This window comes from Magnolia sinica, chromosome 1 (genome assembly GCF_029962835.1).
Source record: "Magnolia sinica isolate HGM2019 chromosome 1, MsV1, whole genome shotgun sequence".
In the NCBI taxonomy this organism is placed as follows: domain Eukaryota; kingdom Viridiplantae; phylum Streptophyta; class Magnoliopsida; order Magnoliales; family Magnoliaceae; genus Magnolia; species Magnolia sinica.
In genome coordinates, this window is record NC_080573.1 from 52,482,659 (window position 1) to 52,497,653 (window position 14,995).

At 36.3% G+C, this 14,995-nt stretch overlaps 2 long non-coding RNA genes across 2 annotated transcripts; both read left to right on the forward strand.

The window, feature by feature from the left end:
• Positions 1-1,239: 1,239 nt before the first annotated feature.
• Positions 1,240-2,583, forward strand: LOC131243053 (uncharacterized). The gene is made up of 3 exons (XR_009169844.1): positions 1,240-1,286; positions 1,361-1,450; positions 2,540-2,583. It is a non-coding gene; the product is annotated as an uncharacterized LOC131243053 (long non-coding RNA).
• Positions 2,584-4,872: 2,289 nt separating this feature from the next.
• Positions 4,873-6,549, forward strand: LOC131243094 (uncharacterized). The gene is made up of 3 exons (XR_009169875.1): positions 4,873-5,029; positions 5,517-5,592; positions 6,276-6,549. It is a non-coding gene; the product is annotated as an uncharacterized LOC131243094 (long non-coding RNA).
• The last annotated feature ends 8,446 nt before the right edge of the window (positions 6,550-14,995 follow it).

The following is a 14,995-nucleotide window of genomic DNA, read 5'->3' on the forward strand; positions in this document are numbered from 1 at the left end:
TGGGGATCGTAAATCGAAATCCCTAAATTTTTGATTTAGGGATCATAATCTGAAATCCCTAATTTTCTAATTTGGGGATCAAAATCCTAAATCCCTAATTTTCTGATTTGGGGATTGAAATCCGAAATCCCTAATTTTCTGATTTGATCCTCCATACCTGATGCACAGTGGCTCTGATACCAACTGTGAGTTGGATGTGGAATTATAAGGACCCGAGATGGCATATTTAGGCTGGTTTTCATTGTCCCGAGAAAATCATATGTATTTAGGGTGATTTTCATTGATCCAAACCATTCATTCACATATATTTGGGCTGATTTTCATTGACCCAAACCATTTATGTGATTGAGCCCTATTCAATGTTCCAAACCATTCATATGAATAGCTTATTCTTAGTGATCGAAACACGTTCATATGGTTTGGGCTATTTTCATTGATTCAAGCCTAGTGATAACATCCATCATTCATTTGATTTGGCCCATGGTTAGTGATCCAAACCCTTCATATGTTGGGGCCATTTTCATTTATTCAAGCCCCCTATGTAGTGATTCATTTTGTTGATGATATACTTGCGCTGATTTTCATTGGTTCTACTGTGTTAACCATCCGATTAACAACCATCAATTGGCTAGCTAAATGAAAAACAGTCTGGGATCCAAATTCAGTGGTTGAGATGGAAGATTACTGTGGCATGACTTGAAGAAAGGCGATTTCTATCATCTAATGGCAACTCCAAAGTCCTTTCACTTATCATCTAAGTCTTGTCATCCATCAATATGTACGGTTCATCATGTGCTTTCTCACTTTTAGCTTCCTTTCTCCTTTAAATATGTGAACTCTAGTGTAGCCAATAAATCAAACCTTTGGAATTTGTACTTTCTATATCTAGTGACAAGCTCTGTTTCCCTATTAGATACATTTCATTGATGATCTTAGTAGATTTTCTTTTAGAAAGCGCTTTCATTTTTAACTCATTTTTCTTTTCTTGTTTTGTTGGTGGCTGTGTTTCAGGATTCAAGATTTGAAATGATGGCAATTGTTGTGGTAGGGAACAACCTCATATGTTTGTCTTTTCAGCTTTCAGACTTTTACTGCATGTCGTCTTTAATTAGTTGGGTTTCCGGTGGTGCTATGTAGCTTATAATTTTCTACGATCATTTCGAATTATCTGCCATAGTGTTCTTGCACCTGCAAGTTATGACAAAAATCTGGATTGCATGTGGTCGTACTACTGAAAAAGTCTTGAATTACTGAACAATCTTCTCCGTAACAATGCATCCGACCAGGTTTGTGGCTTTTAAAGATGCCTAGTCCCAATATGCTTCTGTGGTGATTACTTAAAACAATTTGTGCAGTGCAGATTTTACTGAAGGAAACTGTGGGATTCGAAGCGTTAATTTCAATTATGAAGCTTCAAAAAGGTAGTGCCTACAGTTTCACCCAGCAAAAGGTAAACCGCAACACATGTAACAGACTGTAACTTTGTTCTCTTTGCTATAGCTGAAAATTTTTAAGTTAATTTTTTCATTGATTAGCTGCAATCTTTTATACTTTATTATTATTATTATTATTAAATTTCTAATCAATATGCAATCTTTTATTGTTTGCTATTGTCATGGATATGCTTGGATACTTAGCTTACTTCTGACTTGTAACAGATCATTCTCCTTTCCCACAGTTTCCTGGAACTTGTAACAGATCATTCTTTAGTAAGAGTGTTGTCTCAACCCATCTAATGATTTTATTAACTTGACAGAATCCCAAATTGGCCCTAAATTCATGCAAACTATGGCACTTATCCCACTAATGCACATTCCTAAGCATTTGATATCATCCCACCAAGTTTGAGAAGCCCCTGCACTATGAATCAGATGGGACTGTTTATTAGTTTTTTTTTTTTAAAATAAAAATCAAATGCTGAGAATCTAAATTGACTAAAATAAAATCAAGGACCTGGTCACTAAGCACTCTGCACATGTTTGAGAATTCCAACATGCTAGCCTGGGGAACTAGTGCAGTCTTACAGATGTCAGAATAGGATTTATTCAGCTGCACCCAGATAACATATCAGAAGATCAACTTTTATATTTTGAATTTGAAGATGGTTGCTGGATACTTCAATCAAGATGGGAAAATACCTCTCCGATGGTTGTATCCTTCTTTGCCCTGCGAAAGAGCTTCACAGTAGAGCAAAGTATTATCTGCAGTGGAAACACATTCAGAATGATGAAGCTGCTTGCTTATGTTTCAATTTGATGCTTTTCATCATAGAAGACTTATGCGATTTGACAACACAGCTTCTATCTAGGTGTTGCTCCCGCTTCTAATCACACATCAGATTGTCACTCCCGCTCCTGCTTCCTACCTATTTATACTTATTTACATTAATAGATGCTACCCCACGCCTGCATCCAAATCTGTTGCTGCTTCACTTTACTATGCAATCAGTTTCTTCTTCAATTTTGGGATGATTTAGTTCTGATATCAGCAGTCCTATTGATTATTTATTTATTTGTTTGTTTATTGTTTTTGTTTCCAGATGAAAACGGCTGCAGATGTCTGTGTGCTTTATGATATGAACAGAAAAATCTCAGCTTGTGTTCTTTGTTCTGATTGATATTTCTTTTTTAAGCATCCTTGAAAAACTTTTGACCTTTTAGCCTCTTTGTTAGACATGTGCTATTTCTACCTTGTAGCAGCATGATGATGGCTGGGTTGGCACCATGCCAAGTAGGGTTGTCAAAGGTTTTGCCTGATGATCAGTGTCTTGTGCTTCATTCTAGTATGTCTCTCATGGATATCATTGGTCTTGAGTGCTGGTTTAGGAGAACCTCCAGAAAATCCTGATCCTAGGTCTAATAGTATTGATAAGAACTAACTAGTCAGGTTTCATTCAAATTAATCATTTTAACTGACTGTTTTTAGTATTTGATAAGTAAAAAAGCAGTAGGAGCTAGAACAATGTAGTAGCAATATAGACAAGAATATTTACTGATAAGTTTGTAGTGCCTGATTCCATGAGCTTTCATTATATCTTTCATTATAGGAAGATTTTGAATTGGGTGATTAGATTACTTGCTTGGATGTTAATTTGTTTGCTCTAGTATCTTTCATTATATCTTTAAATTGGATGATTTGTTTACTTGCATGCCGCATATACAACAACCATGTGTACTAATCAAAGTCATGTTGAATGAAGTTGCTAATCTTAATAAGCATTCCTTGCTATATATCCCAGTGCATCAATATGGTTTATTTTGCATAGTATTAAATAGAAGCGAATAAATAATATATTATGGTTCCTTTCAGTTTTGCCAATAATAAATCATTTGTTAATAATACTACAGAGTTTGCTTTTGGTCTTGCAATAAACTATATAGTGAAAGTCTTGTGGAATAGGTAATTCACATGCCTAGAAAATTCCTGATGTAGGTTTTTTTTTTTTTTTGGGTACCTAATATCTTATAATTTACGAAATATGGAATGATAAAGCTATGGAATGAATATTCCTGCTTGTTGCATTAGTTGTGCTGGTAGTTCTAGTGCTTCTTTTCTGTTGATTTTAGGGTGACACTGCATGATTTTTTATTTTTTATTTTTGGCCGTGAGAGATGATGCAAAGATGCTTGTGAAATAGTTGCATGAGGATCCCAAGTGAACTCCTACCCTTTGGAGAATATTGTGCATATCTTTGGCCCTCTGGGTCCTCTAAAAGTATTGCTTGATGATTAACCAATAGAATTAGAAAGGGCAAAGTTTTGGTGGGCCCAGGGATGGACACAAGGGATGTCCTTATTGTAAATCCTACCAATTCCAATCAAGTGGATCCTGATTAGACTTGACAAGTGGATCCTGATTACTCAGATCGTCTGGTCAGTGTGATTTCAAGCTATGATCCATCCACAATGGGGACCTTCATTTGTCATTATACATAATTCACAATAGCATGGCTTCTCAACTGCCAATTTCATTTCCTCAGGCGCATGCTTCATGAGGATATATAGCTGTTGCCATTGATTCCCGCTGCCATGGTGAACAGGCCAAAAATACAACCACATACAGAGATGTATGTAATCATTTGCAAGTATCTTGTGTTAGTTGAACATGGAGATTTTCTTTTCATGTAGTCCCAATCTTTTTAAAAATAAAAAAAAAATCAGTACTATGTGGTATTTTCATGCTTCCATTTAAAGCAGCTGGAACTAAAAATACAGTTATTTAGCAAGTATCATGTCTTAATAAAATAGTCAGTTTCAGTTGTTGATTGTTTCTGGAATTTGAATGCAGGCTGTTGTATCTTCTTGGAAGAATGGCGATACAATGCCTTAATATTTGATACAGCAATACTATGGCCTTTTGTTTTCTAGCGGATCATATGTGCATCCATTAAACCATCATCAAGATTCAAGCACCATTCTCAAAAGTTCTACTTTGATATCATTCTCATTGCCTTCATTATCTTGATTGTTGATTGCCAGATTGAGCTTGCAAAAATGTTGTTGGTAAAGGGACAAAGTCATCTGTTTGTACATTGGCCTGAACAAGGTGTTAATGATGAAGAAAAGAAAAGTTTCTTTGATAATTGGGCCATTGGATGTTCTTGATCCTTTGTGGGGTTTGTCTTGTTCTAGCAGTTTTGAAGATCTCTGCAAATGGATGGTTTGGATTCTCTGATGTTCTTTAAAGATTAAATATAGATGTATGTTGGTAGAATGTGGTGGCAATCAAATCTAAGGCAATTGGGGCATATTAGTTTGCTGTAAATTGGGCTGATCTATAGTTGTAGTTTCTCTTTTCTTTGGTTTTTCTTTTCATATAATTATTTTGGCTTTTGCCCTTTTGTTTATGGTTAATTCTGCATTGTGGCTCATCCATCAGCAAAAGAGTGACTATTTTACCTCCATTTGTTGCCATTCTGAGACGTTGGCGGCCACTTTTGGCAGGTATTCATGAGCTTGCTTCTTCAGATGATCTGAATCCCCTTGTTGTTGATGACCGTGCTTTGGCAGCAGATGCGCTGCCTCTTGAGGTGATTGAACTTCCACACTCCTATCTCTTTCCGATTCCATGGAAACTGTGAGTTGTATATACTCCCATTGAAGAGTTTTGTGATTGAATTTTGTACTCTCTTACAATTTTAATCCACTATCTTTCTTCCATGCCGTTTGTAATTGATCTTAACTGGATTAGTTGAGAGTTTTCACTGCAAAAATGCTAATAAGATTGATACTTTGTAAAGACATTTGATATAATTGATGTAATTAGTGTTTCTTCCTGGTGTTTGTGATGTCACTCTAGCGAAATCCATATCTAGATAATTAGATAATTAGATGTAGCTATGTTTGGTCATATATAGTATACTGGAGCTTGTCATGACTATTGTGCTTGTGAAAATTTCAGGGAATTCCACAAATTATTTTGTTGATGCTATACTATTTTATCAGTCCAACTATTTTTGTTTTTCCAGGTTCTATGTTGATTGTTAATTGATGAATTCTCCACTTCTAACTTAATAGGTTGCGGAGGGTACAAAAACAGCTAGTGCTTCACGTATAATTGGCGTAGATAACGACAGCAAGAATTTTGATGTTGGTATATTTTTAACTATTCTTAGCAATGAAATTTTGCTAATAGTTCCATAAATTTCTTTTATTGAGATAGCAGAATTATATATAAAAAAAAATCAAGTTCCAGAACTTGAGGCTATGTTTATGAGTATTTAACTAGTTTTTACTTTATTTTATGTGTTCAGCTTCAATCTATCATAGCCAATCTGAGAAACTCTGGAATAAAAACTAGTCCATTTGGGACAGTTCAAATGAAGCAACTTGTGGATGTTAAATTGAAATGTTTAGCTAATTTCTAAAGGCATGAGATCTTGTTTTTTAATATGTTCTTATATTTGTTTGTCCTTTAAAGAATTTGGAAAGATGGGTATTGATTTTTATTTATTATTATTTTTTTAATTTTTGAATTTTGAATAGGTTGGGCTATTGATTGTAGATGGGTACTACAATAGCTTGCTTACTCTATTTCACCACTAATGTAAGAAAGTGGAAATGACTAAATTGTAATCACTTTCCTTAACATTCAAAAATTGAGGGACTAGGCATATGAAAACCATAAAAAATTGTAAAAATCCCAAAATCATAATTTATCTTTCTCTGCTCTTGAAATTGCCATGTGCCAGCATATATGGTTCTGTTGGGCTTTTTTCCTCCCATGTTTAAGTGGGTAATGGTTTCCATTTCATCTGTTTTTCGCCATGGTTATAGATTTCATGGATTGATGGAGAGAAAATGGCATAACAGGACACATGTGCCAATTTGACACATTTGTATGGGATCCAGGACGTTCATCAGATGAGAAAAAAATAAAAGTCGGGTTCGCAATGCAGATCAAAGTACACAACATTGCAATGTTTTGGATGCTGGTCTATGCACCTCCACCTATTTTGGCTTTGATACACATACTCATGGGTAGTAGAGGTGCATGCTGGATGACTTGGATTAGTTGGACTTGGATGGTTAGTCATATTTACTTATGTTTGTGCTTGTTGCTTGATTCAATTTATTTTGTTTTCCAAGTTAATAAACTTTATTTTCTGAATAGAAGTTATAAGTTGTTGATGTAAATCAAGGCTGTCACAATTCTTATGGCTTATTTATTTATTTATTTATTTTTTATTTTAATTCTTAGACATGCTGTTTAAAATTATTCCTGCACCTTTGCCATGTTTTTATAGTTAAATTGGTTGAATGATCATAATCTTCCAACCAATGCCTACAAAAGTTAACAGTCCATATTAACCATGCTACAAATAGTCTGATCATTGATCTGACATCAATGATGTGGCTCTTATCCTTGATAGCCCATCTGTTTCAAAAACCACTTTGGTCGAATGATCCTAACTTACAATCAATAACTAAAAAATTGAACTTTCCATCATATGCGAAACTGATTTTGCCCTGGATTGAACCCACAGTGCATGCTAAACTGATTTTTCCCTGGATTGAACCTTTCAATCCAGACTATCCACGTAATCCTCTGCTACTGTGCTACATCTGAGTACTTTAGGTTGCAATTGCTAAGCTTGGTTAAATGCCTGAATGATTCCATGGGTACTGGCTATTGATATGATATCGTGTATTTTTGTTTTTGTTTTTATTATAATTTATTTCCTTTTTACACTAATAATAATAATAATAATAATAATAATAATAGTAACAACAACAACAACCCAAATCTTCATGCCTCTACTAATTCTGTTTGTTAAACAGGAATTTGGCAGGTCTATCTTGCAACTCTACTAATAGCCAAAGTGGAGGGTGTCATGCTTGAAGCTTCTTTTATGTCTGAACTGGCTTCTCGTTATTTGGGATCAATCGGGTTACTTGGAGAGTACTGTCCAACTTTGAGAAAAAAGTATAGGCCCTCTTCAAAAAGAGCACTTTTCTACCATATTAACCCAGGCATGACAAAAACCAAATTGCAGCAACACAAGACATAAAAAAGCTCCAATCGAGCCGATCATAAGCTTTCTCCAAGTCTAATTTCAACGGGATGTTACCCCCACAGACTTTCTTATTAAGGTAACATGAAATGGCCTGAGTTCAACAAAAATATATCCGTCAATCAGTAATGAGTATCATCCAAATATCCAATCAATCTAATTTTGGGTTCACGACTAGTTACAGTAATTCCCAGAGTCTAGACTATTTAACTTGACGTATGTGCTGCTGCATGTGAACGGATGTGATTCCACATACTTGTGAGCTTAACGTCTGTTTTATGTTTACTTCATGTGTTTTTAGACTTGTTTAGTCACATATGATAGTTGGCATCACAGCATGTATAATGTTTGATTATAGTAGCTTAATTTTTGTTTGTGCATGGAGAACTCATTGAGAAGCCAATATGTCTGGATCAGTTTGCAGTCATTCTATGATTTGAAGCTTAGATTGGATGAGTATAGTAATTTCACATCTTGAGTTTGAAATTTAATTGTGTTAATTATATTCTTATAAAGAGTTATCTATTTGGTATGACTTAAGGAAATTTAATTGAGAATTCTTGCCATATAATCTTTGGCCATCTTTTTTTTTTCCAGGCAATTGATTTATAATTTTTTCTTAACCGTCTTTTGTAGGACGTTGATTGACAGATTAGGAAATTCGATCTGTAAGATTTTTGGAGCATCTTCCATCTATGGCAGTGCCTATCAAATCAAAGTTTGGATTTTAGAAGTATAATCCCCACTTGTAACAAGCATCATCAAGATACTTGGACCGAATGCCCTAGGAACTTATACTCCCTGTTCTATCCATGAATAGTTTCTAAAGTTAGGTATATGCTTCAAATTCTTTTATAAATTTTGAGCAAGCAAACTCTAGCAAATTCTTTAATTACAATTTTCTTTTCCAGACATTTTTCTCACAACAGAGAGTGCGATGATCTGCACATGCAAAGTAACCAGAGAAAATGAAGAATGGTGGAATGGTGATGAAATGTTTGGATGATATCTTGTAATTGTAATAGGAGGGCATGGATATTTTGTTTCAGATATTTTGATATGTAACCATGTGTTAATATTTGTTATATGTTCTGTACTTTAATTCATAGAAACTGTTCATTTAAGGTTTGATTTATTTCACTATAGGCATTGTCTGCTTGTAATATGTTAGTTAAAAACTGAAATAGGAAGCAATTTCTTTACAGTATATGCCTCGGAGGGCTTCCATGAATTTTATTTATTGCCTATCATATGCTTAGAATAACTAAGAGTTTCCCTATATCTTATTGGGGTAAGCTAATATGGATTCAACACTGCCGTATCAGCTGATGTGAAACTGATTTTCTAAACCCCACTTAGCAGGCTACGCATTTATTATGGCTACGGTACCAATGGCTACGGTCGTACTGTGGGGTTAGTCATATTTAGCTACGGATTTTATTCGTAGCTTTTAACCATTTTTAACAAAACCTGACGATTTAGCGGCGTCCAGCACAACTGTCAGTAAAGGTCATGGCCGTCAGTAAAGCCTTTACCGACTGAGGCTTTACTGGCTGTTAGCTAATCGCAGGCAAAGGATATACCAACGGTTTTCTTGTCCTTTGCCGGCGGTTTTGACCGCCGGTAAAGGATAGTTTTCTTGTAGTGGAGGAAGCACGAGACATGTGCAGCTGAAGGAAAACAGCGGATCTCTACATCCACTGCAAAACCTCTCCTAGAATTTCAGCTTTTGGGCCAAGATTCCATGGCAAGTTCAATGGACGGAGGGGATTTCCTGTCTAGTTCCGATCTCGGGCCCCACCAATCATCAGCATAAGAAGGATGCGCAGGTTCCGTTCTGCTAACGTCCGAGAAATCTAGTACGTTGTGCACCAAAAACCGGCATCTGGGACCTGATCCGGACCGTCCAAAATCACGGGACATGAGTCCCGATTCAGCCCAAGACGTTGGATCAAGAAGACTTGATCATTGGGTCCCATAATAGCCACCACACGCAAGCGGTTTTCATGTTTTCTTGCGCAGGAACAGCAGTCCGGTTCTTTTGCAAGGTGGACTGCATAAATAAGGTCAGTGACCGACCTAGCTACTCGGATTGCTAATATAAAAGGAGGAGAAAGAGAGAGAATCAGAGGCCGTGGATGTGGAGCAAAGGAAGAGGAGAAGAAAGGGAGATAACGTGGAGCGGCTGTGAAGTTTTCTTCGCTGTCTTTGTTTCTTATTTATTTGTTTCTATTTTCTAAGAGGTTTTTAGTGCCATCATGTCTATGATGGGCTAAACCTCTTAGCCAGGCTAAAAGGTGAAGCTTGTAGCCTGATGGGGAGTTTTCCACAGTTTTAATTCATGTTTATAAACCCTCTTTGATTATAGTTTGATTATATGGAATGTTTTTAGTCTTTAATGGTTTATTGTGACTTAAATTACAATGGATCTGTGATGGCTCTAAGCATGTTCTATTCATTATAGGGATTATGAATTTAGGAATTCTATTATTCATCATCGTCTCCTCAGCATGGTTGGATGATAGAATCCTTCCTAACGTTCACAACTCTCTCGGATTGGATGTAGATTGGTTAAATTCTGTTGTTTTCTTTGTCTCATGAGCATGGTTTTGTGATAGAATCAATTCTAATTCTCATACCTATCTTCTATTGAAAACTAGATCAAAGGAAGTTCATATATGGATTTTAATGAATTATCTTCTAACTGGATAAAGATGAGACTCTAAATCTAGTTGTATTTATGAATTAAGCATAGTTCCCCCTGATCTCTACAAGTGGATCCTTGAAATCCCTAGTTTTCCACCTTTGAATTTTACAAGTTTTAGTTAAAGTGTTTCACCATTATTCTCTTAATTTCTCCTGATTTAGATTACATCTTCTTCTCATTATAGTTCTGGTTACTTTCAGATTATGTATAAAGTTCAGTCCCTATGGATTCGACCTCGGTCTTACCGAGGTTATTACTACAACGCAACCCTATACTTGGGGTGTGAACAGACTCCACAATATTTGACAGACATATCCACATCGTTCATGCATTTTTTTATCTTAAGAATAACAATCCGATGATGACCTGCCATGGATGACTGTGTCATCTTCTCTATTAGCCGGGAGAACCCATCACCTTCTAGTGGGCCCCATCTCCTAATCTGAGACATCCATTCTATGATCTATGATGCCCAGAACCCATCTATAACGTCAGATTTTCACCATACAATCAATGGCCATGATTATCATATTAAAACACTTGCGAGTTAAAACACTAACCCGTAACTAATCCAACGATTAGTTGAGAAAGAAGCATCTAGAAGTAGGCTAATATAGCCTATAAGAGGTTGCCTTTTAGGGCGACCATTTCCGAAAATAGAAAGTTAGAAAGAGGAAAGAAAAAGCGCTGTTTTTGGAGCCGCACCATGCCGAGTCCACTTGTCTGAGTCTGTGAGAGACAAGGCAAGTTACATCAAGTCCAATTGCTCCACAATATAGCAGAAGATGGAAGAAAAGAAGGAGAAGCAAGAAGAAGAGAGTGAGAGACAAAGAAATCTCTCTTCACTACCGGTTCCCACAGCTGAGTCTATTACTCGCCATCCAACTCAAGCTGAGTCTGAGTTCACCCAGATCAGAGTGTTGGCCATTGCTGTTCTAGGGCTCTGGAAAAGATAGAAGAAAAAAAAGAAAAAAAAACGGGGGAGGAATGAAAGAAGATGGAGGGAAAGATTTATGATGAAATTTTGATTGGGCTGCTTTCGAGTCGGCTGCATCAACACACTGGGTCATGGACTTTGGTTGGGGTTGCCAGTTCGAATAGAGAAGAAATGGAGAGAAGGTAGAAGGAAGGAAAGAAGAAAAATGGGAGTTGAGTTTTGAACCGAGTACAATCGATTCACTCTCGGGGATGACTAAACTGCTGTGTCGATACCGAGTTCTAAGTTGAGGTTGGGTACGTTCCCATCTAGGCTCTGTTAGATGTTCCAAAATAATAAAGAAGAAGGATAGGAGAGAAAGAAGAAAGAAAGAAAGAAGCAGTGAAAAGAGTTGGTGCTGCTAGGCCGCTGAGTTAACTCAGTCTAGCCTGAATTGAGTCCTAAGTTGAGTGGTAGTAGAGTATAAGTGTTGTCAGGCAAGGTAGCAGAAAGAGAAAGATGAAGAAAGAGGAGGAGAAGATTTGGGGGAGAGATACTGCAACTAGTTCAATTGGTGTCACTGAGTTAACTCAGTGAGTTTCATCGAGTTCTGCCTGACTCTTAACTTTTAGGGACGTTTCATCTAGCGACTCAGGGAGGTCTTACTAGAGGGATCTCGGCTTCACCAGGTTAAAGAGAACTCATTCGAGTTATGTCAATCTGATTCGCCACCTCCTTGCATTGAGTCAACTGAGTTTAGTCGAGCCATCGACTAGGTGAGTCACTTTCTCTAATGCATTCCACTGAAGTTTAAATCAATCTTAATCTAAACTTATTGATCCTCTTAAATCTCAATTGATATGTAGAAAATTTGACTTTCCCAATCACTTCATTTGGTTTCGCCTCAATTTGGCTCAAGTTAAAACCAAGACGAATCAGTCTGGCGAGGTGAGTCTATCCCTCAAGTTCATTATTAGAAATTGGATTAGAGATTAACTGAGGTTTAATCAATTTTGATCACTAATATAGGGAATTGGAATCTTCAATAATCCACACTCACACTCGAATACAAGATAAGCCGAATTAGGTGATCCGATCTAGAGATGAGGATCACCCTTCAAGCTTGTTTACATCTTGATAGTTAGCGTAGTTCATTTATTTCATATATTTCCTAACATGATACTCAGTGAAATTGATGATAAATGCTAGCTTTTATCTAAGTAATTCTTCATGAAGATTGATCGTTGGATTTACATTCAAATATGAATATGCGATGGTCTCAAATATCTCACTTTATATGTGTATATGCTTTTGATATTGTGTGTGGCTTGTTTGACCACTTGTGATTACTTTACGGTGCATTTGGAGGTCCTCGAACTAGTGACCATTCTATCTAATAAATTAAATCAAAGTTTATTTTGGACTTACCATTTAAGGAATTGTTGTGCCTTTGTGGCTTTTGGAGTTAATGCCTTTCATCATATCTTGGAATGGACTATTTGCCCTATGTGGCTTTGATTGTATGTTTGGCCCTTGTAGCTTAATGGAATAATTGCCTTAAGTGGCTTTAATGAATGATTGTTGTATAACCTCATGATGGTAAGTTCTACTTGTTTAATTAGTATTGGCCACTAGTTGAGGAGATTACCTTTAAACATCATATTTGTTAGTCTCATGAGCCAGGGATGGTGGAATGGGACACTTTGCCTGAGTTATTGGCCTATACTGGGTGACAAACCCCCCATAGTGACCTTTGATCTTTCTAAAAATGGCTGTTTAGAATTGGAATAATAATGGTTGGGCTAATCATGCATTTTCATGGCATACGGACTTTACTAGGTGGTCGATGTAAGACACGGAGTTTCTTGGGTTACTATGAGTTGTACCATAGAGTATTTTACCAGGTGATCCTAAATTAATGTCACATGCATTCTTACCACCATGGGTGTCCTTGTTGCATGGACTTTTTCGGGTGTCTAGTCCTCCTTAGGGCGTACCTTTGAGTACTTTTATGGGAGACCAGTTCACCTTGGGTGTCCTCGTTGCATGGTCCTCTTCGGATGGCTAGTTCCCCTTAGCGCAACCTTTGAGTACTTTTCCCGGTGGCTAGTTTTCCTTGGGTGACCTTTTGCCAGCTGGTGTGTATCCCCGGGTCTGTGAATATACAATATTATCTTGTGTAATTTATTTAATGAATGTGTATCTGATAAACCTTATATGACTTCCATGATAATCATTGTGTAATATTTTTTATACAGTCTCTGATAACTATGCTTAATTATCTTGATGATACGATAAATCTTGGGGGTTATACTTCACTGGGGATAGCCATTGATGCTATCAAACCATAATCAGTGTGCGTGATTATGCAGGAAACGCAGAGGATGCGCATGCTGGTGATTGTGTGGAATAGGAGGAGTTAGATGAACTTGCGACCTTCTATTCCTAATTTCATTTGTGTTTACATTTGCACTGTCATGTTTTGTAAAAAGTTAAGACATTGGTTTGTGTAAGTTCTCAGGTACCACTTGAAATTTTGGTTTTGTATATTTGGACTCCCTTTTATACTTGATTTATTTGTATTCCGTCAGTTTACCAACTTTGATAAAGAAAAAATGTATGTAGAATTTCGGTATCTGAAAAGGCCAAGCTATATGTCCTAGAGGGGGGGTGAATAGGATAATGCCAAATAAAAACTTATAACAGCGGAATAATAAAGAATATGATAGCCAAAGTGAATAACAATGCAGTAAATTAAAATGACCTCAAAATTCAGATCTTGAGAGGTTGATACAAACGTTGTTCTAAGGACAACCTTACACCAAAAATAGAGTTTATGGTAGGACAACCTTATTTCTAGAAAGATCTTTGTATCAAGTCTCAAATCGAAGAGGAATACAAAAATAAATATAAACTGAATTGAAATAACTTGTAATAAAAAATGTATTGTTCTAGGGACAGCCATACACCATAAAAATGGCAGGGCAACCTTGCTGGAACAACTTTCAAATGAAATTGAAATTCAAGCTGATAAAGGAATAGCTAAAAATAAATTCTAAACTATTACAACATTCTCACAAAGCTTGAATTAAATGATTACAACATTCACCACCATACATACAACCCACTAAAGAATAATTAAAGAATAGAAGTATAAACCATTCAACCACAACACAAGGGTTTATAGTGGTTCGCTTGTGTGTTCACCAACTATTAAACAACAGCCACACAAAAAGCTACTCCACTCCTAATATCCTCACACAGGGGATATTAGCATTTACTAACAAATAGGTTTTCCCAGGTTCACCCAAAACCCTTACAATTGTGTCTTTGTATGTGGGCTTACACAATTAAAAAACCCCACTTCTGAGTTTTCCTAGCTCTCCTCAGATAACCAATATAACAAGATTTTTCTGGCAAATCTTGAAAGAAACCAAAATAATAGAAAGGAATTTACAATATGTAAAATACCTGAATATCTTCTTCGTTGTAGCAGCCCAGTAGAACCAAATCAAAGTAGATGATTGAATGTCCAAGTTAAATGTCCAGTACTCGATTACAATGGTTCTAGTTCTAATAGATTTTAAATTAAACCAAATAGGGCTTGCCTTAATTGATTTTGATTCCAAAGAAAGGGAATAACAATTCCTCTTTTCAAATCAGATTGGAATAGCAGAAAAAAAATCAATTAAAATAAAGCTAAGGAAAGAGAATATTAAATAAGCATACTTAGCTTAGATGGAGCACAGAATTATCTCTCAGAAGTTCGACGAAGATTGGCTTGAATACTTTAATTAATTCGATGATTTCTTCTGAGATTCGTGTACTATTTATAAGTGAGAAGATCGGGTCTTCGACT